Raw genomic sequence first — 5,244 nt, forward strand, 5'->3', positions numbered from 1 at the left:
ACACTCCCCCGCTGCGCGGCCATGGTCGCGCGCCCCAAGGGCCGGTCTGCAGAGGAGCCTGGGGGGGGGGGGGAAAGGGTTGTGGCACGCCGGGCGCCCAGTGATAGAGGGGGAGCGGCAGGACCCCGCTCCTGAGCAGCTGGTGTGCTCGGTGGCGTGGCGTGGAGGCGTGGAGGAGGGGAGGGGCGCGGCTCAGCACCGCGCGCTCGTAGGCGACAGCCCCGGGTCGGGGTGGACTACCAGGCTGGGGCAGTGGCCGGGGGCCACCTCGAAGTGCTGCTCTACCTGCCTCGACCAGCGCCGGGAAGTGAAGACCTGAGTGCGGGCGACGGAAGATGAAGCAAAACACAGAGACACAGGGCAAGTTCGGGCCCGGTGGGACAGCTGCGCTCTGTCAGAGACACCAGGACTCCAAGTCTGTCTTCAGCCTGGCGATCTCTTGGGGCTTCGAACCCGGGTCCTCTGTTCTGTCCCGGTCGCACACTATCCGCCCGTGTCTACGCTGAACCCGCTTGTAAGGTCAATGCCAGGGACAGCCTCCCACTTGTCTCAGTGAGTGGCCTGGCGGCACTCAAGGCGGACGGAGGAGGGCCCTTCCTCGGCTCTCGGCTGCAAGTAGGCTGGGCGCATTCGGATGCAGTGGCTCTCTCCGTGTGCCCCGCGGGCATGAGTGGGGGCACGCGACCCTGTGGCTAAGGCCAAGGAAAACACAAGGTGGGCAGGGGTCGGGGAGGCAAAAAGCCTACAGCACCCGGTATTCCCAGGCGGTTTCCCATCCAAGTACTAACCAGGCCCGACCCTGCTTAGCTTCCGAGATCAGACGAGATCGGGCGCGTTCAGGGTGGTATGGCCGTAGACGCCCGGCGGCGGCGGCCTCTTGGTGGCCCAAGAAGAAAGGCCTGGCCACCAGGTCTCCTCACCGCTCCGCGGCGTCCGCACCCGCACAAGCTCTGCGTGGCAGCGGTTTCTGCCCTCCGCCAAAGCTTCCCTTGGGCTGCCAAGGGCACCTCCTGAGAGCCCTGTCATGATTCCTGGGTGCCGAAGCGGTGCCCACCGAGACAACCGGTGGGAGCGGGGAGGTGCGGGGAATGGGCGCGAGTCAGGGGGGTCTGCCGTGGCACAGCGGCGGGGCTGGCGGGGGCGAGGTCCGGGGCGGGGCTGGGGGCGGGACCGCGAGGGCCAGCGTCAGCGGGCTGGACAGCAGGTGCAGGGGTCTTTTCCAATGAGTCCTCCCTCTGCTTGCCTGCGCGCTGCCTTTCTACAGGGTCCGCGCCTGCACGCGCCCAACTGCGCGGGCGGGCAGCGGCCGGGCGGAAGAGAATCCCTGCCCCAAGGTGAAAGCGCTGCTCCCTGGACTGCGGGAGGATCCGCCCTGTCCTCCTCCTGCCTGCCGTGCGAGCAAGTTCTCCGCCTCAGGGACCGAAGCGGTTTGAAGAGGAACCTGTAGTTTGTGGCCCACCTGGCGGGCGCCCATGGTGAGAGGGCAGTGTCAGGACTCGGCTCCTGGGCGGCTAGTGTGCACTATGTTGTGGAATCAGCCAGGTCCTGTGCTGGTTGGGACCAGGAAATAGTGTTTAAGCCCTCCACATTTTTTAAAAATGCAGTCCCTTCCCACGTCAGTCTGAATAACTTTCCCAAGGAGTAGGAGTCACACACCTTCAAGAAAAGTCTGCAAGGCTCTAGAACTGTTGTCATATTTCCACACTTTGTTGGTAGAGTTTAAATCCCAATGTCCACTGCCTCCATCTTGCACTGATTGTTAAGCTCGGAAGAACCATCTGCATCAGGTATGGAGCTTTAATTTTCTTTTTTACCTGGAGAGATGAACCCAAGGGGCCTTTTCATGGAGCTTTGCAGCTGTGGGGTGGTGATAAACCTTGGGATACACTATGCTGGGTGGTAGAGGTAAATTCCTAATTTGGAGTAGGTCTCAGACTAAAATTGGCATGGGGCATTGAGGCAGTATTAGACACTATGTATTAAACAAGACAGTGGATCCATGGCAAACGAGGAGGAAAATAAGACCATCAACACCCACAACAGAGATCTTTGAATAACAATCAGAACCTGAATAATCAGGTAAGGCAGATTAAGTGGTCCTTATGTCTGTAAGAAATTAGATTGGCTTACCTGCTACTTGAACAGTTACCCTAGGCTCATCCACAGTGATATGAGATGGTACCGAGAAACCTGGGCACCTTTAGTCTTCAGTGGCAAGTCCCAGCAGTCTGGGCAAGGTTAGGTCACAAGTGGCTGGAGTAGGGCTGGAAGAGACTGAACCCCTCTGTTGTTGTGAGTCGGGGGCGCAGAGAGAGAGATCAGCAGACGAAATCATCAAGGACTAGCAAAGGACCACCACTCGCTCAGGCAAATGGGCCCGAGTTCGCGCTGTGTCCTAATTTTATTCACAAGACTTCAAAAAGCTTGTTTACTGAGAAATTGGCATAACATCAAGTGTAACTTTTACTTAAAGACACATGGAGTGCACCTGCAAGATAGCTTAGTAACAACATAATATCAGAAGGCATTAATTGCTATTGCTTCTATGGATCCCATAACATTCCTCTCCTTATATTAAGGGATAACCTTGGAAAGTACAGAAATCTTATGAGAATGTTTTACTGAGAAAAGCCCAGCAACTGCCTTCACTCACATAGACCTGTTTTAGTGACCCGCCTTCAAGTCACAAAACAATTTTCTTGGCAAAACATTATTTTCTTGTTGGCTGTGTTCCCATCCAAGGCCATGCAATGGGTTATTCCACTACACCCTTTCTTGGAGGATCAAGGGGGCAGCTTACCTTCCAGTGTCCCTTTTTCCCACAGCAAGGGCATAGCCCTGGCAGAGGCTAAGAAGCCAGGCAGACTTTAGCCCAATGATCTTCCTTTCCACTCTTGAAACAGGGCTTTGATGGAAGCTTATGAGGCCCCTTAGGGGCATTGGAGCCTTTAAGGCAGTGTTTCCCAACCATTTTTGTGCCATGCCCCACCTTAACCTTTCTAAAATTTTTATGTCCCCCCCATGTAACATACATAATTTTTAACACTAAAAAATTGATTTTTTCACTTAATAAACATAAATGATAGGTTCTAGGAAGAAATCACTATGAAATTGTTAACAAAACACAGTAAGTAAAATTTCAAAACATATAATGAAAAACATTTAAATTCCAAATAATTTTAATACAGATTTTTCTATATTAATTTATTATTTTAATTTAGTGTGATCCTTGTGCTTGATGCTTGCACAAGAGATTTTATATTAGGTTCCAATTTGGTTAGCTTTAGTCTCAAGTCTCCACGTTGTGTTATATCCAGCTGATTTCTTTTTTTTTTACCAGTAAATCATTTACAGCACTAAATCCACATTCAGCTAAAGATGAAGATGGAAACGGTAGCAACAGTTTTCTTGCACATTTGGTTGAATTTGGGTATTTGATTTCTGTTTCCTCACAAAGCCATGCCATTGCTCCTTTGATATTAAATAAAGCTTTAACTGACTCATCATTTTGCAATTCTGCGAGTTCTTCTTGATACTGCATATTTGATATATCAGACAAAGCCACTAACATTGGCTGCATCATCCATGTTGGGAAATCAATTTGTTTTAAATCAGAAAATCTTTCTTTTAAATCAGCCGATAGAATATTCAAATGATTGACAATAACAAGTAAAGCGGTATCAGTTACTTCACATTTTTGGAGCCAATGAAACTGTTTAAAGTTTTTGTTGTTAATATGTTTCTGACATAACTCAATATTGGTAATGAAACCAAATATCTTTGCTTTTGCATCAACAAGAGTTTTATTTGTTCCTTGAAGTTGCTTATTTAATATATTTAGTTTTTCAAAGATATCGGCTAAATAACTCACAAATGCTTTACCATCTATTGTTAACAGATACTTCATTTCAGGTTTGTCGCTTAAAAATCACTAAGAGTATCAAACAGTTCCATAAATCTTTTCAAACAGTTTCCTTTAGATAGCCATCTTACTTCAGTATGAAGTAAAAGTCTCACATGGTCTTCATTTTGTTCTTCACAAAATAGCTTGAAAAGACGCTCACATTTGGCACTAGCTTTAATAGCATTAACACACTTTATTACTGTATGTAATACTTCATTCAGAACAGGCGAGATGTTTTTAGCTACCAAGTTTTCCCTATGAATAACACAATGCACAAGAATCATTTCTGGATTCGCATCTTTCATCAAATTTTTTTTTTAATTTTTTTTATTTTTCTGAAGCTGGAAACAGGGAGAGACAGTCAGACAGACTCCCGCATGCGCCCGACCGGGATCCACCCGGCACGCCCACCAGGGGCGATGCTCTGCCCACCATGGGCGACGCTCTGCCCACCAGGGGGCAATGCTCTGCCCCTCCGGGGCGTCGCCATGTTGCGACCAGAGCCACTCTAGCGCCTGAGGCAGAGGCCAAGGAGCCATCCCCAGCGCCCGGGCCATCTTTGCTCCAATGGAGCCTTGGCTGCGGGAGGGGAAGAGAGAGACAGAGAGGAAGGAGGGGGGGGGTTGAGAAGCAAATGGGCGCTTCTCCTGTGTGCCCTGGCCGGGAATTGAACCCGGGTCCTCCGCACGCCAGGCTGACGCTCTACCGCTGAGCCAACCGGCCAGGGCTCTTTCATCAATTTTAAACAGCCATTTTTCTTGCCCATCATATTGGGAGCACCATCTGCAGCACAAGATGTTATATTTTTCATTGGTATATCATTGACATCTAAGTAGTTTTTTAGCTTATTATATATATCTTTGGAGGCAGTGGTGCTTTCTAATCTTTTACAGAACAACATTTCTTCAGCAAAATGTCCTTTATCAATATATCTTACGTAAGTTATCAATACTGCCTCACTGTCTCTCAAAGTTGATTCATCCATTTGCAAGGAGAATTTTCTTGTTTTCAGCTTTTCAATAAGTTGTTTTTCAATATCCTCACTCATTTCGTCTATTCTTCTGCTAACAGAATTCTTACTAAGTGGCATAGCTTTTACATCTTTGTCATCTTTTTCAAGAACCGTTTTAAGAAATGCTGATATTGACGGTTTTATTAAATTCTCTCCTATAGTGTGATTTTCTCCAGTTTTAGCGATGAATAAAGAAATTTGATAACTAGCCTCAAGAACACGATTATTAGTTGAAGTATGAGTAGTAAATAGAGACTTTAATGTTCTTTTTTCAAAAATTTTCTTTAAACTTTTAATTTTTTTAATTTTTTTTTTTTTTTGTATTTTT

General features: G+C 47.8%; 1 non-coding gene across 1 annotated transcript; it reads right to left on the minus strand.

The window, feature by feature from the left end:
* Positions 1-739: 739 nt before the first annotated feature.
* LOC136315842 (5S ribosomal RNA) lies at positions 740-858 on the minus strand. Its single transcript, XR_010727621.1, has one exon. It is a non-coding gene; the product is annotated as a 5S ribosomal RNA (ribosomal RNA).
* Between the last annotated feature and the right edge of the window lie 4,386 nt (positions 859-5,244).

The sequence above is a fragment of the Saccopteryx bilineata genome, chromosome 11, assembly GCF_036850765.1.
Source record: "Saccopteryx bilineata isolate mSacBil1 chromosome 11, mSacBil1_pri_phased_curated, whole genome shotgun sequence".
NCBI lineage: Eukaryota > Metazoa > Chordata > Mammalia > Chiroptera > Emballonuridae > Saccopteryx > Saccopteryx bilineata.